The sequence below is a fragment of the Mirounga angustirostris genome, unplaced genomic scaffold (genome assembly GCF_029215605.1).
Source record: "Mirounga angustirostris isolate CCGP_5_RB_7025 unplaced genomic scaffold, mMirAng1.0.hap1 SCAF_5, whole genome shotgun sequence".
Lineage (NCBI taxonomy): Eukaryota > Metazoa > Chordata > Mammalia > Carnivora > Phocidae > Mirounga > Mirounga angustirostris.
Window position 1 is genome coordinate 180,348,424 of NW_026991713.1, and position 23,278 is coordinate 180,371,701.

At 54.0% G+C, this 23,278-nt stretch overlaps 1 long non-coding RNA gene across 1 annotated transcript; it reads left to right on the forward strand.

The window, feature by feature from the left end:
• The first annotated feature begins 1,670 nt into the window (after window positions 1–1,670).
• LOC135364612 (uncharacterized) lies at window positions 1,671–23,278 on the forward strand. Its single transcript, XR_010412068.1, has 4 exons — window positions 1,671–1,748; window positions 2,407–2,607; window positions 3,164–3,325; window positions 20,883–23,278. It is a non-coding gene; the product is annotated as an uncharacterized LOC135364612 (long non-coding RNA).

Consider the following 23,278-nt stretch of genomic DNA (forward strand, 5'->3'; position numbering starts at 1 on the left):
CAGAGTGTGCTGTAAGACAGGTCTGAAATAGTATTTAAAAACACTCAGCTCAGCCTCTTCTACAAAGTGAGACAGTGCTTATAAACATTGCTAAAATAGTCCCTTAGCTATGATTACTTACTTCCCAACCATCATAGTGTTTATATGGTATGACTATGACTTAACATTAGTCAAAATCTGCAAGGAAAGAACTGAGAGAGTGTATGCAAGCTTTAGGGGCACTTCATGTTTCCATTAGTGTTGTGAAAATGAGCTACTCTGTTTTATTCTATAGTCCAAGGGAATGGTGCCAGACATCTCTGAGATGTCTAGGAGTTCTAAAATTCTGACTTTAAATTATCTGTGTGCTTCAGAGATTTGGGCAGGAGAAGGGGAGGAGCCCAGCATCTGTGAACACCTCTGTTACCTGTGTTGACCGTGGGACAGGTGAACTTCTCTAGGCATCATTTTGATTTTTTGGCACTATTGTTAAAGGTACTTTTGTCTCAAGTTCCTCCCTTTAGTAGCAATTCTAATGATAATGGAAATTTTTATCTTTTACCATCCGTGGGCCTGGATCCTGGGCTCCCAGAGAAGCTATCCTTTAACATTTTACCAAGGTCAAAATGACTGGGCCAAGCCTCAGAGTATGGGTCCTATTTCTGTCCCAAGCACATATTGTACATCTGGTTTGAGAAGAAAAAGATAACCCCAAAATGCCATTGCAAACATAAAGATAAGAAAAACAAAAGAACCTCTCTGGCTTCCATAAGATTAGAGTCATACCAACTTGTACAAACTGAAAACATAAGAGAAAGTCTGTCACTTTCTTGAATGTTCTTCCTCATGATGATATGTAACTCTGTATGTAAATCAACACAGAACAAATATATAAACCTGCCTCAAATGTTCCTTCCCCGGAGCACTCCCTTTTTTGTGAAGATTGTGTCTCCCAGGCAGCTGTCCTGACTTGGGTTTGAATAAAACTCTCTTCCTTTTTCTCTAAAGTGTTTAAAAGGGTTTGTTCATTCAGTGTCGAGAATAACAATATGTTTTCTTTTCAAGTGAAAAATAAATGTTCCTCGTTCACAACTCCAACAGCAGAGAAGGGCGGCTATTCTTCATCCTGGAGCTTCCCTGCAGAACCAAGCATATGTATATATATTCCAGCATAAACGGGCTCATCCTACAAGGATGCTTTGAAGGTCCAAGAAGCACTATCCAGTCCATGGGTGAGACCAGAAGGCGAAGCTCTTCACGTTTAGAGCATTAGTTTTTGGGTTTAAAACTGCCTTGGAAATGCGTGAAACCATTGCATTTCCTAAAGCCCAAAGCCTCAGAAGGTCCGAGCGCAGCTGATCTTGCCGGGAGCCGGGAACAGCTCTGCAGGCAGGGGTTGGTGCAGGAAGGGAAGGGGCAGGGCTCTGGGGGTGGTCTGCAGCCAGAGGCGGCCGCGGAATGGGCCGGGTGTGTGTGGGGGGGCGGACCCCTCCCATAGCCCCCGCCCACGCCTGCGCCGCCAAGCCAGGTGTTGGCGTGAGGACGGGCCTCCTGGACCACCTGCCGTCGTAGGGAGCGGCGGGCCTGAGGGCGGGTTGGCCGGTAGAGGCAGGCGCGGCATCCAATGGGCTCGGGGCACCACCCTCCCCGACCAATCACCGCGTGGGGGTGGAGTTACCTCTCTGAGGGAAGATCCGGAGCGGCCCCGGATGCAGAGGTGGGGCAGAAGGCCAGCTCCCGGAGAGTTCACCTGTAGAGTTCCCGGCTGGGTGAGACCACGCTGTGGGCCGGGGTGGGGTCCCGGGGGTAGGGTGCACCTCGGGTGGGAGTTGGGTCCTCGAAGGAGGCGGGGAGCGAGCTAATCCCGCGAACTCAGATGAGTTTCCTAATCGTTGAAAGTCCTTCAACGGGCCGTATCCCCCAGCCCCGTGAACTCCAGGGCTCCGCTCACCCGAGCTTTTTTGGGATGGGTTGCGGACATTTCAGGGTTTCCCGTGTTCCCCTGGAAGAGTGCACGTAAGGACCGCACACAGTCCCCAAGTTCAGTGGGGTGCCCCCTGTCCCCTGGCAGAGTGCAGGTAATGGACCTTGAGTAGCACCCCGAGTTCAGCAGGGTGTCCCCTGTTCCCCCAGGCACAGGTGTGGCGGTAACAAGCCCCAGAGCCGTCCTCCAACTTAGCATTGTGCCCCATGTTCCCCGGGTATGGTGGTAATGGGCTGTCAGGATTGTGCAGGAGGGTCCTCCAGGTGGGGGCCTGGAGGCTGGAGTAAACTAGACCCTACTCAAGTTGCATGAGGAACAGATGAGTTGAGGTGTTGATTTGGAAGAGTCATTTCGCGTTTCCAAAAATGTCAAAGTCATTGGTCTACTTTAGAATGAAGATAATTAGTACTTAAAAAACAAGTATGTGTTTCCCCTTCTCCCAGAAACCGAAGCAGGTGTGCTTGCCATAGGTCGGAGGTCCTACTTATCCCCACCTGACAGCACTTCTCCCCTCTGGCTCCATGAGACCCGAAGTTTTGAACATCAGCATGTGAGTCAGTGATGCTGCTTGTCACAGGACGTCAGCATTCAGAGAGAGCAGCAGGTCCATTTGGCACAATGTCATCTTCAAGTCAGGACTGGAGGTAAAACTTCTGATTAACCCCAAACCTCCTGGGCTTTCCTCTTTTTTCTAGTTGAGCTACGAAGTAAAACTTAAGTAGCTCTCAGCATTCTCCATTTGGTTCAAGAGTTACTTTCCCTGCGGGTAGAACATTGCAGGGGATCCGATTTTCTCTGTTCATTTATTGCTTACAAAATATATTCTGATCATCTGTTTCCTAGAAGTAACTTTTATTAGAAAGGGAAGGTGAAATTTACTCTTTGTGTGTTTTTAAGATATCTTTTGTTCCTCAATCTAATAGCGTTTATTCAATTGGGCCTAGGATATGGTTGAGCGGCCAGCATCTAGAGTTAGGTGGCTTTTTGTCGTCAGATACAGATTCGGATGATGTCTTGTCATTTGTCAAAGGTGATGTTTCATAATTGATTAGTGTTTTCATCAGAAGAATTACAGTTAGGGTCAAGGGAAAAATCAAAATTATTCAAAGCAGGCTTTTACTGTTTAAAAGTTGAGCCTGAGTTTCTAGTTTTTCTAAATGTATCATCTAGATATTTTGACATGCTGTATTTTCTCTGTAGTTTCTTTGGTGATGGAGTCAGAAGGAGAGTGTTTGGGAATTCTGGATGGAGGCATGCTGGTGTCAGGAGCACTGGGTTGAGTTCTGGAACTGCTTGCCTGAGCCTAGGTGCGTCAGGTTATCCCACAGAGCTTCCGTTGACTCCTTATGAAATTTGTGGAAGGTAATATCTATGGAACGTCTTTTTTTTTAAACATTTTATTTATTTGACAGAGAGAGAGATAGCGAGTGAGAACACAAGCGGGGGTGGGGTGGGAGAGGGAGAAGCAGGCTCCCCACTGAACAGGGAGCCTGATGCGGGGCTCGATCCCAGGACCCCAACATCACCACCTGAGCCGAAGGCAGACGCCTAACGACTGAGCCACCCAGGCGCCCCTCTATGGAAAGTCTTTTTCCACAGAAACTGTTCTGCCTAATGAAGAGCCATTAAAATTGAGGTGATTTGGGCTGAATTATTCTGTAAATAATAGTTTTAATCCCCCCGTCATAGGATATGGTATTTTATTATACAAGGAGTCCTCAGAAGGTTGCAGTGAAAGAATCCGATCTCAGAGCATGTTCATATTCCATTGATATGTTACTTACAGTTTGCACAGGTAGGAAGGTAAATGGAGAGAAATACGACAGAAGGGGAAAGTAGGTGTGAACCATTCATTAAGTAGCCTTCTACCTTTGGGCCAGTGTCATTTTGGAAGAAGAGGGGGAATCCTGGAGCTCTGCAGCAGATGGGGGAGTTCCAGGTCTGGGTAAAGCTGACAGGGGCCTCAGAGGAGAGCTGAGTGCATTATGCAGGAGGGTGTGGGCAGGGCGGGCTCCAGGGCTGGCTGTGGGTCTCCTGTGTGAGAGTTGTGACAGGTGAGGGCCGTGAGCAGGTTCCTGGCTGAGGACAGGTGAGGCCCAGGTGGAGAGCTGGCCGAGCACCTTCTTCTTTGCTACCAGGCTCACCCAACACACACAACCTCATCATCTGTCCCTGTTAGTCCAGTTCAGACGTCTCAGAGTTGCCAGGCCGAGACGTTTGTTTGAGCTTCTTTCTTTGTGTGTGAAGTTTCAAAACTTTGATTATGGAAATGACGGGTCGTCAGAACATCTGTTACTCTTTCATTTCCTGCTCTTTTTTCTTTTTTTAAAATTTTTAAAAAATTTTTTATTTAGCAACTTTTTAAAAAAAATTTTTTTTTATCCTGCTTTTTTTTCAATCACCAAAGAGAATCATTCCTGCTAGTGGAAGGGGCTATCTGTGTGTTTTTATTTCCCATTTTAATTAAACAATGGGAAAACAATCTTCAAAGATATTAAAAGAATCCTTTGTGAGTGTTCATCTTTTCCTGTTCCATGTACCACATTCCGATATTAGAAATTATGTTTTAAAGTAAAACACAGCCGCAGATCTGTAACAGGGTACGGTGCCCTTTGTGAGAGGGACACATGGAGAAGGAGTGTAGGTTCTTTAGGAGCTTGGGGAGTGTCTTGTCGTGCTCCCAAAGGAAATCGAGCCCCCTGTTAGCCTTCCCAATGGGGCTGCTTACCTGGTGGCCCATCTTGGGCTCTGGAAGCTTGACCCCGTGAGTCGCTTGCGACTTGAGCTGGGGAATTTATGAAGAAAACAAGGAATCCTGGAGGGTGCCTGCATCCTTTGTGCTCGGACAAGTGCATGTCGCAAAGGAACCCATCACCCGTGAGGCGTGTCGGGATCCCTGAGGGTGTGGGCCTCGCTTCCTGGGCTGAGGTTGTGTCTTCCTCCTTATCTGGACCAGAGCCAGGGTGTGTGGCTATGGAGATCCAGACCCTTATGTGACCATGTCATTATTATTATTATTATTTTAAGAGAGCAATATAGACATTGACTTCGAGATACAAATATCAAAAGGAAAAACACAAGGTCAAATATATATATAATGACTCAACTCGTGGCATGTCTCATTCATATGGGTCATGTAGGGCTGCCCGTATGAGAAAGACAAAGGAGTTATATTTTGATAGAAGTGTGCTGTGCACACATAGTGTTTTATTCTCTCATTTGCCTTATTTCTCTGAAGGGAAACTAGAGTGGTGACTGGAGCTTGGTTTCCGACTTTAAGGAATGGGAGACAAGTGAATTGAAAGAGCAGTGTTGATGTTGACATGGTGCTCAGTGCCCAGTGAGCGAATGTTTGAAGCTCGGACTCGGAAGCGTTGGTGTTCAGCGAAGATGTTGTCCGAGTTTCTAGCACATGGAGTCACTTGGCTGGTGTGCCTCATCGGGCCAGTTCCTGCCTTTCTAAGGGCAGCTTGGAAGTGGCTTGAAACCCTAGGGCATTTGTGGAGTGGCCTGGATGGGACAGCTGTGTGGGCCAGTGTAGACACCACCCAGGGAATTCCAGAGGTAACGATGAGCACATATGTGAGGCTGGAGTTTGCTTCTCCGTGAGAAGCATTGAGCTGGAGTGGAAAGAAGTCGCTGGGTCTTATGACTCTCTGTGTGAGCAGGTCTGAGCCTGGCAGGGTAGTCGGATCAGATAGGTGGGAGGTTGTGACGCCGTGGTGGTGGACCATCGCTCACGATGGGCAGGCCAGCTTGCTCCAGGGATAGGGACTGGGCTCTCCTCCCTGGCCAGCCCTCCTGCTGCAGATGTGATAAGAGAGTTGCTTCCTGTTTGGTTCTCGAGCCCTCGGCTCAGCAGGGTGGTTGGTGGGAAGCAGCTCACTCGCAGCATTATCGATTCTTGTGCAGTGTGCCCCCTGCTTCCTCAGAGGAGGCACAGCAGATGTCCTGTGCAGCAAAGCTTGGTTTGTGATGACATCACAGGAAAGAGGGACAGGTGCACCACTCTGCTTGACCACAGGAGGATTCCGGACTTCCATCACAGGTGGTTGGTGCAGGGAGGAGAGATGTTTGTTTCCCAGGACCTTGGGCAAAGGGAGATTTGGGTCCTGGGATGGGTCTCTGCTCAGCTTTCTCAGATGAGCACCTCAGGCAAGGAGAGGACGTGTGTGTGCTCACCTGTAATCGAGGAAAGTGTCTGGTTTCAGGTCTCATGGGCAGGTGGAGTCCTCGTATGGCTCATTTTCCTGATGGTGTTCAGGGTGCAGTAGGTGGACCCCCTTGTCCCGGGCATCCTGGCTGTGCAAGAGCTCTGGGGCACCTTTTCCCCGGGGCTTTGGACCAGGAAATTGGAGGTAGTCCATGGTGAAACCATCCGTGTAGGCCTCCGTTTCTGCCCTGCCGAGATGGACTGGTGACTGTGGTAAGTTCTATATGTGGAAATATAGAGCAGGAGACAGGGCTGGCATGCTGAAGGGGAGGTGGGGGTGGTGCTTGCCATTCACGTAGGGGCCAGGTGGGACTTCACTAGGAAGGTGATCCTTGAGTCAAGATCTAAAGAAGGTGAGTGATATCACATCAAGCGCATTCTAAACGGGAGGGAAAGCGTGTGCAAAGGCCCCGGGGCAGGAGCATACCAGGTATGTCCAGGAGCAGCAAGAAGGCCCTGTGGCCACAGGAGACAGCTTAGGACATGGCCTCAGGGAGGGGACAGAGGGAGACAGAAAGTCACTGCAGGGCTGTGACCCCATGGGACCCTGTTTCACTGGGCCTTCCTGGCTACAGTGCTGAGAACAGGTGACAGAGGGTTGAGGATGGGCAAGGGAGGTCCATGATGAAGCTTTTCCAGGAAGTCAGGCAAGAGATGGGCTCCCGTGTGGGCCAGACAGGTGGTCTCGGAAGAAGTGGTTAGTCCTATTCTGAGTACATTTTGAAGATGGAGCTCACAGGATTTGCCAATGGATTAGATATTGGGAGTGGCAGAAAGGAGGAATTGGGGTAACTCCCAGCTGTGGTTTGTTGTCCTGAGGAAGGGGAAGGAGGAGGTTTCTGGGGGTAGGAGGTAGTCCGTGTTCCCCATGCTCAGGAAGGTGCCTCTCACGGTGGATCTGCTGATGCGTGTATCCGGGAGAACATTTAACATCTCCTCCCTCAGCAACTTTCAAGTACAAGTATCCCCCACTTTTTAAAAGTTCATGGTAAGACATTTGGGTTTTTTGAAAGATCTACGTCATTATTCGGCTTCAGTAACAGGAAGAAACCTGAAGAGGATTTCCCTCTTATGAAAGAAGTCGAAAAGTGAGCCTCGCGTTCAGCATCTGTTTTGCGGGGAGCCACTGCAGAGGCAGCCTGCATCCCAACCAGCTCCTTCCTGGGAACCGCTCTCTGCGTCCAGCCCTCAGCACTTTGAATCGTGTCTGTGAGCATCTGCTGTGTTTCATCTCCATTTATTTTGGGCATCCCTTAGGAAGTTGTGCCCTGAGGCCTAGGAAAAGCCAAAGAGAAGTCATTTTTGGAGTGTGAGCACGCTCACTATTTTTTCTGTATAAATGAATGGTAATTCCTCCTTTGGTTTACACCATTTCTGCTGTGAAAGGTTTCCTAGGAACACTGTACTTTCAAATAGCGGGGGGACCTGTACCCCATCCTGCAGGGTTAGCTTTAGTCTCCATGCTGCAGAAAACGTTCCATGACTTAAGCATTTTATCACTCAAACATGTGCCTTTGACCACCTTCCCACGTGCCCCCCCATCCCCGAACCTGGCAACCACCCATCTGTTCTCAGTATCTATGCGTTCAGTATTTTTGTTTCCGTGTGGAATGTCCATGACAGCACCTGGTATTTGTCTTTCTGTGTCTGAGTTACTTAGCATAATGCTCCCAAGGTCTCTGTTTCGATGTCTGGTTACTGTGAATAATGCTGCAGTGAACATGCATCTGTCTTTTCGAGGTAGTGTTTTTGTGTTCTCCAAAGAAATCCACTCAGTAGAGCCATTCCTGGGTCATGTGATAGTTGTATTTATTTTTTCAGGAAACTCCATACTGTTTGTCACAGTGGCTGCACCAGTTTACATTCCCACCAACAGTGCACAGGGTCCCCTTGTCTACACACCCTTGACCACACCTGGTGTCTGTCTCTGGGATGATTGTCGTCCCTACAGTTGTGAGATGATAGCTGATTGCGGTTTTGACATAGGTTTTCTTGACGACGATTAGTGATGTTGAACAACTTTTTCTGTGTCTGTTGGCCATGTGGGTGCCATCTTTGGAAAGTATGTATTCACATATTCTCCCCATTCTTTGTCCAGGTCTTTTTTGTTTGTGTCTTTTGATTTGTAGGAGTGTTTTGTGTATTTTGGATATTAGTTTTTTCTCCCACATATGATGTGCAGATTGTTTTTTCTCATTGGGTAGGTCGCCTTTTAAGTTTTGATGGTTTCTTTTGCCACATAGAAATTTTTGTTTGATGTCGTTCCACTTGTTTATTTTTGCATTTGTTGCCTTTGCTTTTGGTGTGCGATCTAAAAGACTCTTTGCCAAAACCAATGTGGAGACACTTACTACCTTTGTTTTCTTCTCGGAGGTTTATGGGTTCAGGTTTTATATTCAAGTCATTCATCCATTTAAAATTTTTATGTGTGCTGTAAGAAAGTGATCTAGTTCCATTCTTCTGCATTTAGTGTCCAGTTTTCCAGTACCGTTCACTGAAGAGACAGTCCTTTCTCCATTGTATATTTTCCGCTCTTGTGTCGTAAGTTAAGACCATATATGTGTGGGTTAGTTTCTCAGGTTTCTTTTTGTTCTTCTTCTCCTCCTCCTCTTCTCTTCCCCTTCCTCCTTCCCCTTCCTCTTCCCCTTTTCCTCCTTCTCGTCCTCCTTTATTTTTTTGTTTTACAGTTTATTTTTTGGGAAAATATTTTTCTTGTTGGAATATATGCAGTGTGGACTTTATTGATTACATGTTCATACTATTTGTTAGGACATTTCTCTGACATGTGTGTTTTTGTCAATGAGTTGCTGGATCTATAGCTTTCAACAGGTTTAACATTTGGGTAGAACTACTCAATAAATGTTATATTCTTCCATCAGATAAGGGACTGTGTCTGGTCGTCTTTTGTGATGCAATCAGTTGTGTTGATTGATATCTCTGTTTCCTTTTCCATGATAGGTTTATTAAAGCGATTTTAATATTTCTTAAAAACATGGATTCTAAATCATCCTTATTTAATAATATATATTTATATAAAACAAGTTTAAAGAAATGCATTTATTGGCATCAGCTGTTGAAAGAGGACATAAATATTAATTCCCATTCAGAGTTAATAATAATTGTATCAGAACTAAGTTTAAATATACCTTTAATGTACCGACTCTATGAATAAACTTTGCCAAAAGTGCTATGATTATCATTTTCTGAGCTTTCTCTTCTGTTCCACTGAGCTGTGTTTCTAGGCCAGTACCATACAGTTTCGATGACTACAGCTTTGTCATCTTGCTTGAAATGAGGGAGTGTGGTGACTCCTGCTCTCTTCTTCTTTCTCCCGATCGCTCTGGGTATTTGGTGTCTTTTGTGATTCCATACGAATTTTAGGACTGTGTTCTATTTCTTTGAATAATGCCACTGGAATTCAGATAGGGATTTCATCACATCTGTAGATCACTTTGGTTGCGATGGACATGCTAACATGATTACTCTTCGGTTAACGAGCATGGCGTATGCTTCCACTTATTTGTGTCGTCCTCCGTTTGTTTGACTCATCCATTCCCCGTCAACACACCCGTGTTTTTCCTTCCTTTTCCACCATGTGTTCAGTGTACCAGCTCTTTCTCATTCTTGGTTACTTTTAATCCTAGATTTTTTTTTTTCTTGATGCAATTGTAAATGGCATCGCCTTCTTATTTTCTGTTTGTGAAGGTTTGTCATCGGTACACAGAAATGCAACAAGTTGGGGCGCCCGGGTGGCTCAGTCAGTTAAGCGTCTGCCTTTGGCTCAGGTCATGATCCCGGGGTCCTGGGATCGAGACCCACACTGGGCTCCCTGCTCAGTGGGGAGTGTGCTTCTCCCTCTCCCTCTCCCACGTACCCTGCTTGTGCTGTCTCTCTCTCTGTGTCAAATAAATAAATAAAATCTTGAAAAGAAAGAAATGCAACAGGTCTCTGTATATTGACTTTGTATTCTGCAGCTTTACTGAATTTGTTTATTCTAACGGTTTTTTGGTGGAATCTTTAGGGACTTCTATATATAGTATTATGTCATTTGCAAATACTGACAGTTTTCCTATTTGGATTTCGTCTTTTCTTTTTCTTTCTTTCTTTTTGTCTAATTGCTTTGGCTAGGGCTTTCAATACTGTGTTGAATGAAAGTGATGAGAGTGGGCATCTTTGCCTTGTTTTTGATCTTAGTGGAAATGTTTTCAGCTTTTCAGCCTTGAGTATGATGTCAGTTGTGAACTTTTCATATATGGACTTTGTTGTCTTGAGGTGTTCCCTCTGTACCCAGATGGTTTAGAGTTTTTATCACAAATGCATATTGAACCTGTCAAGTATTTTTGTTGAGGTACAGCTGAATGTGGGGGCTCGCTGGGATAGGCATGCAGATGTCTCCAGGTCATAGACCTTTCCGTAGTTCCACATGGCACGGGATCCTTCTGGGTGGCGGCCTGAGTCCTCTCCTATTCCTCAGGTGTCCCCAGTGCCTGGGGCTTTGTATCCAGGATTCTGGGGACAAAGCCATCAGAACCCAAGCCAGGGTTAGGGTTCGGGACTAGGGGCATAACAGGTCCGATCTGCAAGCACCGTGGCAGGCTTTCCAGGGGACTGAGTTGAGGGCGTCGATCAGGATGAATGTCATGCTAGGGATTTTGGCCAGAGTGCCGCTGAAAGCGGGGGTTCGCTAGGATGGGCATACGGAGTTCCCAATGGCGAGGTTTCCTTCTGTGTGGCAGTCTGAGTCCTCCGGTATTGCTCAGTTGTCACCAGTCCTTGGAGTTTAGAGGAAGATCTCTGGGGACAGGCCCTTCAGAAGCCAAAATAGGGTTAAGGTTAGGGCTTAAGTGCATGGTAGGCCCGATCTACCAGGACTGTGGCGAGCTTCCCGGGGGGCTGTGTTGTGGGCGTGGGTCAGGGTGAGTGCCAGGCTGAGGATTTTAGGCCCGACCGCTGAATGTGGGAGATTGATGGGGTGGGCATGCAGGTTTCTCTTGCCCTGAATGCTTTCTGGAGTCCAAATGGCAAGGTTTCCTTCTGGGTGTCAGGCTGAGTCTTCTGGTACTCCTCAGGTGGTCTCAATTCCTGGGGCTTTGGAAACAGGCCTCTGAGGATCGACTCCTGAGACTCAAAGCTAGGTTGCAGTTAGGGCCTAGGGCCTTGGCAGGTTGAATCTACGGGCGCTATGGCTAGCTTCCTGGGGGTCTGAGTTGAGGGCATGGGTCAGGGTGAGTGTGAAGCTCATGGTTTGCGGCCAGGGGGCCAATGAAAGTGCATGTATGCTTTAATGTGCATGCAGTGTACTCCTGCTATGAAGCCTTTTCAGAGTTCCACATGGCGCGTTTTCCGTTTCAGTGGCAGTCTGAGTCCTCTGGTACTGGTCAGGTGTCCTCAATACTGGGGATTGGAGGCAGGCCTCTGGGGACAGACCCCTCAGAAGCCTCCACAGGATGACGGTTAGGGCCTGTGGGCATGGCAGGCCCCAAGTGCCGGCGCTGTGGTGAGATACAGGTGGTTTGACTTAAGGGCGTTCATCAGGATGAGCGTCAAGCTCATGGATTTCGGGCAAGGGGCCGATGATACTGGGGGTTCGCTGGGCTGGGCATGCAGTATCCTTGTGCTCTGAATGCGTTCCGGAGTTCCCAAAGGTGTGTTTTCCTTCTGGGTGACAGGCTGAGTCTTCTGGTCTTGCTCAGGGGTCCCCATCTCAGTGGCTTTGGAGCCAGACTTCTGCGCACAGACCCCTGAGAACTCAAATTAGGGTCAGGGTTAGGGCCTCCGGTCCTTTTGGCCCAGATCTGCCCATGCTGTGCGAGCTTCCCGGGGCTCTGAGTTGAGGGCGTGGGTCAGGAGGAGTGTTAGGCTCAGGGTTGGCCTCCAGGGGGCCCCTAAAAGTGCAGTTTCGCTTGGATGGGCATGCAGATTTCTCCTGCTATGAATGCTTTCCGGGGTTCCAAATGGCGGGGTGTCCTTCTGGGTGGCGGCCTGAGTCACTCGATACTGCTCGGGTGTCCCGAATCCTTGGGGATTTGTCGCCAGGCTCTGGGGACAGACTGCTCAGAAGCCAACCTAGGGTTAGGCTTAGGGCTTAGGGGCATGACAGGCCTGATGTGCCAGCCCTGTGATGAGCTCCCCGGGGTCTGAGTTGAGGCCGTGGGTCACGGGGGAGTGTCAGGCTCAGGGACTGCAGCCTGCGCACGTTGAACTTGGGGTTCGTTGGGATGGACCGGCACAGTTCGCTGCTCTGAATGCATTCTGGAGTTCCAAATGGCATGTTTTCCTTTTTGGTGGCAGGCTGAGTCCTCTGGTGCTGGTCAGGTGTCCGAAATCCCTGGGGCTTTGGAGCCAGGCTCTGGGGACAGACACCTCAGAAGCCCTCATAGGGTGACGGTTAGGTCCTGGGGGCACGACAGGGCCAACCTGCCAGCACTGTGGCCTGCTTACCGGGGGTCCATCTTGAGGGCGGGTCAGGTTGAGTGTCAGGCTCAGGGTTTGTCATCAGAGGGCACAAAATTTGTGAGTTCCCTGGGATGGGCATTCAGAATTCTCCTGCTCTGAAAGCTTTCCAGAGTTCCCAGTGGTGCGGTTTCCTTCTGGGTGGCAGCCTGAGTCCCTTGATAGTGCTCGGGTGTCCCGAATCCTTGGGGATTTGTCGCCAGGCTCTGGGGACAGACCGCTCAGAAACCAACCTAGGGTTAGGATTAGGGCTTAGGGGCATGACAGGCCTGATGTGCCGGCGCTGTGATGAGCTCCCCGGGGTCTGAGTTGAGGCCGTGGGTCGGGGGCAGTGTCAGGATCAGGGATTGCGGCCTGGGTACGTTGAACTTGGGGCTCGTTGGGATGGACCGGCACAGTTTTCCTGCTCTGAATGCTTACCAGAGTTCCGAATGGCACGTTTTCCTGTTTAGTGGCAGGCTGAGTCCTCTGGTACTGGTCAGGTGTTCCAGATCCCTGGGGCTTTGGATCCAGGCCCCTGGGGACATAACCTCCAGAAGCCTCCGTAGGGTTACGGTTAGGGCCTAGGGGCACGGCAGGCCTGCCCTGCAAGCACTGTAGCATGCTGTTGGGGGTTTGTTTTGTGGGCGTGGGTTAAGTTGAGTGTCAGGCTCAGGGTTGGCCGCCAGAGGGCGCCAAATTTGTGCGTTCCTTGGGATGGGCATTCAGACTTCTGTTCTGAACGCTTTCCGGAGTTCCAAGTAGTGTGTTTGAATTCTTTTTGGCAAGCTGAGTCCTCTGGTGTCGCTCGGTTATTGCCATCCCTGGGGCTTTGGAGTCAGGCTTCTGGGGACAGAAACTCAGTAGCCAACCTAGGGATACACTTATGGCCTAGGGTCATTTCAGCCCTGATGTGCCCACGCTGGGGCAAGCTTCGGGGGGCTCAGGGGTCTGAGTTGGGGGTGTGGGTCAGGGTGAGCGTCAGGCTCAGGGTTTGTGGGCAGGGGACCGTTGAAAGTGGCATTTCGCTGGGATGGGCACGCAGAGTTCTACTCTGAAACGTTTGGCCCGAGTTCCAAATGGTGCGGTTTCCTTCTGGGAGACTGAATCGTCTGGTATTGCTCAGGTGCCCCCAATCCCTGTGGCTTTCGAGCCAGGCCTCTGGGACCAGAGCCCTCAGATGCCAATGAGGGATAGGGTTAGGGCCTAGGGGCATGGCAGGCCCGTCGTGCCAGCACTGTGGCCTGCTTACCGGGGATTGTCTTGAGGGCTTGGGTCAGGTTGAGTGTCAGGCTCAGGTTTTGCCGCCAGAGGGCGCCAAATTTGTGCGTTCCTCGGATGGGCATTCAGAGTTCTCCTGGTCTGAATGCTTTCCCGAGTTCCAAATGGTGCATTTTCCTTCTGGGTGGCAGCCTGAGTCCCTTGATATTGCTCGGGCGTCCCGAATCTTTGGGGCTTTGGAGCGAGGTTCTGGGGACTGACTCCTCAGAAGCCAACGTAGGGTGAGGGTTAGGATATAGGGGCACGGGAGGCCTGATCTGCCAGCGCTGCGTCAAGGTTCCCGGGGGTGAGGGTTGAAGGCGTGGGTCAGCGGGAGTGTCATCTCTTTTCTTAGGGTACGGGTTAGGGTATGGGTGAGGGTACGGGTACGGGTGAGGGTACGGGTTAGGGTTAGGGTACGGGTGAGGGTACAGGTTAGGGTTAGGGTATGGGTTAGGGTATGGGTTAGGGTATGGGTGAGGTTACGGGTGAGGGTACGGGTTAGGGTACGGGTTAGGGTTAGGGTACGGGTTAGGGTTAGGGTACGGGTTAGGGTACAGGTTAGGCTACGGGTTAGGGGTTAGGGTTAGGGTATGGGTTAGGGTTAGGGTACGGGTTAGGTTTAGGGTTAGGGTTAGGGTACGGGTTAGGGTTAGGGTTAGGGTCAGGGTCTCCCTGTCCTCTGCTGTATAGAGACCATTCTCCTCCGGTAACCAGATTGATCATTTCAGAACATAACCTTTGAGCCTCTCTGCGATCCACTCCCCACCTGTCTGTACTCTCCAGCCTCACCTCTCCCACTGCAGCCCCCCTCTGTGGGCCACCAAGCTGTGTGGTTGTCCCACATGTGCCTTGGGCCTGACTCCAATCCTTTACATTCTCTGTGCCCTCTGCCAGGAGCACTCTTCTCTCCCCTTGCATCATGTCTGGCTTGTTCCCCCATTGCCTGGGCCTCTACTTGCCCCCTTGGTGACCTGACTCATGTCTGCTGGGTGTATGTGCTCGTCCCATATTTAAATGTAGTATCCACCTTCCCTGTGTGAGCGATTTACTAACCTGCGAGGAATGGGGTAGGCACAGGGAAGTAGTCTTAGTGCCTGTGTAAAAATGTCAGTCTCAGGGCGCCTGGGTGGCTCAGTCATTAAGCGTCTGCCTCGTGCAAGGTCTCGTGCTCGAGGTGCTCTAGCTCTGTATCGCCCACTTGCTGACCGTGGGTGAGATGCTGACCCACCGGTTAGGCTGGGAGCTCCCAGGGCAGGGAGGGTGTCTGGGGGTCCCCTCTGCGTTCCAGCGAACAGACACAGGTGTGGGTGATGCACGCGTGGAAGAAAGCGTGAACACAAGAGTCTGTGGCCCAGACCTCTCATCTGTAACAACATCTGCCGCATCACGGTGCTGCTGGGGGAATCCCACCGATTCACTAAACGTTGAAGTGCTACCACCTCCCAGGCACTGTTCTGGGGGTTGGGGACCCAGCGGTGAGGAAGCACGGTCCCTGCTCGCGTGGGGCTGGCCGGAGCAGAGGTCAAACGAGGACTTCAGGTCCCCGGCAAGTGTCTCTGCTCAGCTGGGGGCAGCTGCCGGGAGCAGCGGGTCAGGCCCTTGTCCCCGTCTGGCAGCTCAGGACCGACCCGCGTGGGGCGCGTGGTGAAGGGGATGCAGGATCCTTGGTCTGAATCCCCCCGTAGCCATTACCCCCATGTAGCCGGTCCCGTCACCATCCCGAGTTTTGTCATCCATGAAGTGGGCAGGGGAGGAAAGCCGTTCGTGGGTTCAAGAGCCATATCCAAGTGCGGAACCGGGTCTAGATTATCTCTGGAGGGGGATTCAGCTCCAGCACCTGCCCCAGAGCTCGAGCCAGGTCCTACACTGATGCGTGCCGCAGCTCCTGAGACTGGGGCAGCTGCAGCTTCGGCTCTCACGCCAGCTCTGGGAACAGAGCCCGGTTTGGAGCTTGAGCAGCTCCAGCACCAGCTATGGAACTCGCCAGCCAAGGGCCAGCACCTTCACCGTCACACCCTCGCCATCGTGCACGAGGTCAGGAGAGGGGCTGGGGGCGGGAGGGTCCCTGCTGGGCAGGTCACCCCGGGTACCTTGGTCATTCCACTCAGAGCTCCCCCTCCCCACCGTTCCCACAGGTCACAGCCCCAGGGATCCCCACCCCTGCTTCCCAAACAAGGCTCAAGGTGGACAAGCAGACCTGGGATGTTGGAAGTTGAGGCTTGTACCTTCAACACTGTATACGTGTTGACCCAGAAACTCCACTTTATGGATTCTGTTGCAAATAGAGGTTGATGGACACGGTGTTCCCTTCGACACGGTGGGAGTGAGCTGCCCACGCTAGGTGATGGGTGCACCTGTGGCCTGGGATGGGTGCTGCTCACTGTTCTCCCAGACAGGGGTGCCCGTCACCCTTCTCTCCCGGGGACCTCCGTTTCCTCACGTTCTCGCCAGGGCTGCTGGTCCCCAGACCAGACACCTGCCAGTCTGAGGGTGACCAGTGCTGCCTCCATAGGGTTTCCTTTGCCAGAGTCCTTCCCCGGGAGCTCCTGCATCTCTGACTCCCCCCATGCCTGTCCCCCTCCCCTTGGACTTGCATGCATTTCATCTCTGTCCCTGTGGAACCCAGTGACTTGGAGCATGGTTTGGACCAGAGGCATGGGAAACCTTTCTGTGGCCTTGGGTTGTGAGCAATGCTTTGGCCCTTTGGGGTGTTTCTTCCAGCTTTCTGCATTTCCCTGGTTTCTCTGTGGGTCACAGGAGGAACCAGCCCTTTCCTGTCTGGGGTCAGGCTGAGGTGTCCCAGCAGGAACAGGGGTCTCCGCCCCGAGATTGTGTCCATATTTACCAAAGGGGGCTCTATGGTTACATCTCATCTGTAATCCATCGGGGTTTTCAACATCCAATAACGGAAATTCTATGTCAAGTCAACACAGAAAAGAATGAGTCCCCTTTGAAAATAGGGGGGCAGACACAAAGGCCCATACTGTGTGATTCCACATACAGGAAACATCCAGAACAGGTAAAGGAACAGAGAGAGGAAGCAGCTTAGGGGTTTCCAGGGAGGCCTTCTGGTTCGGGGACTCCTGTGGGGAAGCAGATATTCCACAGCCATGTTCTGTGGTGTGGTGGCCCAGCGTTGGGAATGTACTTGATGCTCAGGACTTGTTCAACTGAAAACAATTCATTTTATTTAAAATAAATAATAAACAGCATATAGGACATGGAAAGAGAATAGAACAGTTAATACGAACCAGAGAGAAAGAACATAGGGGGAGGGGATGAAACAATCTGGCGGGGCATCGGGGTCGGGTGATGGAGCTAAGGGTAATGGTACAAGGAGCTCTCCCCATGAGGATGTGGGCTCTGGATATGGTTCTGGGAGCCCTGCAGGAGCAGGAGGAGGGGCAGGACCAGATGCAAGGGCAGGGCCAGATGCAAGGGCAGGGCCAGGGGCAGGATCCACGGTAAGAGCTGGGTCAGGGGCAAGTACAGGAGCACAGGCAGGGCCAGGGGAAGGGGCAGCGGCCCTGGAAAGCAGGGGAAGGGGCATCGGCTCTGGCAGGGGCAGGGGCAGGAACAGGGACACTGGCAGGGGAAGGGGAATTGGCTCTGGCAGGGGCAGGAACAGGGACACAGGCAGGGGAAGGGGCATCAGCTCTGGCAGGGGCAGGGGCAGGAACAGGGACACTGGCAGGGGAAGGGGCATCGGCTCTGGCAGGGGCAGGGGCAGGAACAAGGACGCAGGCAGGGGAAGGGGCTTCGGATCTGGCAGGGGCAGGAACAGGGACACTGGCAGGGGAAGGGGCATCGGCTCTGGCAGGGGCAGGGGCAGGAACAGGGACGCAGGCAGGGGAACGGGCATCAGCTCTGGCAGGGGCAGGGGCAGGAACAGGGACGCACGCAGGGGAAGGGGCATCGGCTCTGACAGGGGCAGGGGCAGGAACAGGGACGCAGGCAGGGGAACGGGCATCAGCTGTGGCAGGGGCCGGAACAGGGACACAGGCAGAGGAAGGGACAGGTGCAGGGGCAGGGGGTGGGTCAGGGGCAGGAATGGGCGCACACGCAGGGGCAGGGAAACGGGTAGGGAAAGGGGAAGGAGCTGGGTCAGAGGCAAGGATAGGAGCACAGGGAGGGGCTGGGGAAGGGACAGTTGCAGGGGCAGAAGCCGAGTCAAGGGCAAGAACAGGAATACAGGCAGGGGCAGGAGAAGGGGCAGGATCCAGGGCAGGAGCTGGGTCCGGGGCAAGAACAGGAACACAGGTAGGGGAAGGGGCAGGTGCAGGGGCAGGAGGTGGGTCAGGGACAGGCACAGGACCACAGGCAGGGGCAGGGGCAGAACCCGGGTCAGGGGCAAGAATAGGAGCACAGGCAGGGGCAAGGGAAGGGGCAGGATCCAGGGCAGGAGCTGGGTCAGGGTCAGGATCCGGATCAGGGGCAAGAACAGGTGCACAGGGAAGGGAAGGGGCTGGTGCAGGGTCAGGAGCTGGGTCAGGGGCAAGAACAGGTGCACAGGCAGGTGCTGGGGAAGGGGCAGGTGCAGGGGCAGGAGGTGGGTCAGGAGAAGGGACATTGGCTCTAGCAGGGGCAGGGGCAGGGGCAGGAGTTGGGGCAGGGGCCGGAACAGGAGCACAAGCCGGGGAAGGGGAGGGGGCCGGTGCAAGGGGAGGGACAGGGTCTGCCGCCTTGGCACGTACAGGAACCGGGGCAGTATCTGGGTCAGGGGCAAGAACCGGGGCACTGGCAGGGGTAGGGATGGGTCAGGATCCAGGGCAGGAGCTGGGTCGGGGGCAGGAGCAGGGCCACAGTTCGGGGCAGGCGCAGGGGCGGCGGCTCTGGCAGGAACAGGGGCAGGCACAGGGGCAGGCTCTCCGGAGGCAGGTTGTCCAGCAGGCCCTTCCTGGCCCCCGTCAGGCTCTCTGTGGGCGGGTGCTGGGTCACCTGCCGGCTCCTGGTCTCCTGCTGAAGTCGCAGCCACCACCCCTCCGTCCAGAGCTGCCGATGGAGTTGGAACCGGCTCTAGCTCCTCAGGTGGTGGAGCAGCTGTGAGAGGAGAAAAGCTCACCCCGAGCCTGCTCTCCGTGGATACAGAACCCAGCCCAGGGCCTCCCAGAGAAGCCGCAGCCAGGAAGGAGCCCTCCCCGGGGCGTCTCCCCGACCGCAGTCCACCTGCTGGGGGCTCTGAGCCCAGTCGGTGCTCCAGGCCCCACACCAGGCTCTGGGGGCTCCTCCCTGTGGGGCCAGCCCCCACCCTTCTGCACACAACCACGGGCACCCAGCCCCGGGCTTCTCAGCCTCAGGCTCAGTCTCCATGGGCTCCGGCTCCTGGAGAACAATGCAGTCAATGACCACCAGGGACAGTGGTCTGGGTGGTGTCGGAGGCCTCTCCCCGCAATCCCCGGCACCTGCTCCAGGGGAGTCCTGTGGGGTCACGCTCCGGATCCCGGACATGGAGTGGGTGTCCGCCAGCCTCGTGCCGATCTCATCGGAGGTCTGCAAAGACAGAGACGGGTAGCCGGCCCGGAGGCATCCCAGTCCTGCCCGGCCAACCTCCCTGTCCCCTGCCCATTCGCCCTGCTCCTCCCAGATCAGACACACACCTGTGGGTGCACAGCCCCGCACGCGGGACAATGACCCATCCCTGCAGGGCGATCGAGAGAAACCCTGGGCAGAAGCTCACAGGCCCCCACACCCCGTCCCACCCAGCCAGCCTGGACCTTGAACATGACCTGCCCACGGGTTATCTGACCCCTCATCAGCCTGCTCTTGAATGGCGTTGGCCCACCCCACATGACCCCTCTTCACACACACACACACACACACACACGGAGGGGAGGGGACCTGGGGCTGCACAGGTGGATTAGACCCTGTGGGGCTGGGTAGCCGGCTCTGGGCCTCCTGGTGTCACCTTTCGGGCCTTCCGGCCAAACGGCCAGAGGCGGTGGGGAACCCTGATCGGACATCCCCAGCGGGGGCCAGCGTTTGCAGGGCGGGCTTTCTTCAGCCTGCAGCATCCAGACTTAGGGAGGCAACAAGCCCACATGTTCATGGTTGGATGATCTCCAACGAAATGAGCTGGGCGGGGGGCTGTCTCTGGAATGTGGGTGCCTTGTTACCTGGGTTCCAAATTCTGTTGGACTCTGTTGTCAGGGAAGTGAGGTCACCACTGCCTGGGGTCCCCTTACCCAACTTCCTCCTCACACAAAACCCCCACCCCCGAGGGCCCTCTCCCCCAGCTGCTCAATGCTCCCCCTCCCCCCATGCCCCATCCATACAGTGACTCCCTCACAGCCCACCCACAGCCTTCCCAAGGCCTGGGTGCAGCCGGTGTCCCCGCTGTGAGGACACAAAGCTGGCTTCAGACTGGGCTCCTGTGCGTGCCCAGGGCTGTGACCCTGGACAGACCCTGTGCCTCTCAGGGCCTCCCCAGGCTCCCCATCTGCACAGTGGGGTGTTCTGGCTTCTACTCCTAGGGACGCCATCAGGGGTAGGACCTCTACATACATTCCGTACTTGCTATCACAGGAGGCTGGGGCACACTTGGCAATGCAAGGATGAGCCAGGGGCTGGGCGGGACATGGAGCACAGCTCAGAGGGGCCTGGGTCTGCTCTGGGGTCTGGGCAAAGCCACCCCCTTCTTGCCTGTTCCCAGCCCCTGTGGGAAGGTTGCAATGAACGGATTCCGACCTTGTCCCCTGGTGACGCACACTTCCAGGGGCTCCCATTAGGTTTAGGCTCAGGCCCCGGGGCCTCGTCTGCGCCCATGTGCTGGGCAGTCCCCACAGTGGTTCCCGGGCATTCCCGCATCCTGCTCACACATCCCTGTGGAATCCCCTCCCCTCCGGGGTGGATGGCCTGTGTGACCACGCTCTCAGGAAGAGAATGGGGCCAAATGCTGGGATGTCATTTCCAAGCTGATGGAGGAAAGTCTGTGACTTCTTCTGGTTCCCTCTGTCGTGTGTTCATTCTCTGTCTCCTTATCTGTTTCTGTCTCTGTCTCTGTGTCTCTCACAGGAGCAGGATCTGTGGACTCCAGGGGTGATGTGAGAAACCTCAGAAGCCTCCCTTGTCCGTGTTTCCCTCTTCTGTCCCGGTGCTCCGTTCCTTCCTAAGGCCTTGTCACCCGGACCAGAGCAGTGAATCTGGAACCTCTTCCAAATGGAGACCCGGAGGCTGCAACAAGGAGGGTCTTGGCCTTGGTCCCCAGACTAGTGGTCAGTGCTCTGCCACGTTCTGCGTACCCAGGTCCTCAGCCCCCCAAGCCCCCAGTCTGTCCCCTGCTCAGAAGGACCTCGAGGGAGTACAAAGCATTTTCCCAGGACTGGGAGCACAGTGGGTCGGGGATGGAGATCCAAGGCCAAAGGCTCTTCCACAAGCCTGTGGGACCCTAGGGACACTGCATCTCTACAGCCCAAGTGACAGAAGAGTAAGCTGAGGCCTTTGTGCTGTAGCCCCTCTGGACTTGGGGGTGGGTATCTCTTCCTGCTTCCAAGTGCCCAGGCTGGTGATGGACACCGGAACCCAGACCCTGTCCTCTCCCAGTGCCCTGGCAACCCTTCGGGGCCCCTTGGGGGCCCGTGACCCTCAGCCTGGCCTGTCTCCCCTCCCCATGCTATGGATCTGGGTCCTTGCCAGGAGTCCTGATGCCCTGCCCCATGGCCCAGCTGTCTGCAATCTGTTTCTTCTTTCCCCCCTGTCACCCACCTCGCTCCCAGGGTGTCTTCCCCTTCTGACCCCCAGCTGGGCATTCAGAGTGGTGTGTGTGTGTGTGGGGGGGGGTGGGTTTGCAGGTGCACGTGCCTCTACGTGCCTGGGGGTGCCAAGGTCATGTCCCCACATGGGACGGGATGGGTAGCTCTTCCCGAGGATCTGAGGGGCTCTCACCCCCAAAGCAAACCTCATGGGACGGTTGGGACTGGCCTAGGACTGGAGAGTAGCTCCTTGGACTCTGCACCCCTCAGTTGTCCTGGGCCAGTCCCTGCCTCTCTTGACCCAGGTTCCCAACTGTCCCTGAGGGTCGGACATGGAAAGGCTTGAACGTGGCTGCTCCTCCAGGGGTAGGTGGGGGACAGGTGCACCAGGCACGCAGGCCTCCCCACCGAGAGGGCCAGCCAGGTGTGTCATGGCCAGGTGTGCACAGACGACCTGCCCACAGCTCCTGTACCATGACCCAGCCCTGCGGCAGATGTGCACGAGACCCATGGCTCCGCACCTGACTGGTCCCCCGCGTTCCCTCACCACCTCGGAGACAAGGGCTCTTCTTCGTCCTAGGACCCGTCATCCTTCGGACAATGAGAGCAGAGGGATCCGTATGTAGAGGAGGCCGGCAGGGTGTCCCACGGAACGTCGTGTGCCCATCTCTGCTTTGTCGTCTAGGCTTAGCGGCGGACCCCCACCTAGAAAGAGGCCCGCGGGGCAGGGACATTTGTCTGCCCTGTTCCCTGAATTATGGAAAATGTCTAGAAGGGGCTTCCTGTCCATTTGTGGAGTCGATGAAGCCCAGCCAGCACCTTTCAGAGGTCTGAGTGGCTCTGGGGCCCCTCTGCCAGCCCCCAGGGATCCCTGCTCTGGTTCCACCCAGGATGGGAGCCCCAGATGGAATCTGAAACCTCCTCACAGCCAGGAATGCGGCTTTGCCCGGGACACAGGACACCGAGGCTTGGGGCAGAGAGCTCCTTCACGGTGGAGAGGAACCGCCTCAGCCCCAGGCCATCCTCCCCGTGGGCCGGCCACAGGGTCGGGGAGCGGTCCCAACAGGCCCAACGGCAACCCCGTGTGTGGGGCCTGGCCTCGTGGCACGCAGGGTCCCCAGGAGACACCTGAGGTTCGGAGAGGGGACGTGCCAGGCCCAAGACACACAGCCCACAGGTGAGGGGGAGCCTCCGGGCGGGACGGGGGGCCCTGCTCACCTTTGTGAGCAGCAGGTGTGGGAAGGGCTGGGAGGCGTTCCTCTGGGAGGTGCTCCGGGAGAGGGGCCACAGGAGAGGGCCTGGCCCGGCTCCACCAGCTTCCTCAGGCTGTCAGCACGGACCGCCCACAGCCTCTGGCTCGCCCCCAGCGGCAGGGCCCACTCAGGTTCACGGTGGGGCTGATCTTTGGATAAAGGAGGGACAATTCCCAACACAGAAACTGCAAAACTATTCCTGTCCATGTCCTGAAGTGCAACAGAATATCCAAATTGGTTCGGATCATCTTCCACGTATGTGAAGGGTGATTTTGTACCTGGCCAAGGCGGGGGCTGGACCGGGTGTGTGTGTCTGTGTGTGAAGGACCAGGTGTGTGTGTGTGTGTGTTTGAAGGACTGGGTGTGTGTGTGTGTTTGGCGTGTGTGTCTGTGTGTGTGTGTCTGTGAAGGGAGCAGCCCAGACCCCTTGGGTTGAGATCATGGCCACGTAAGGGGCACAGCCGTC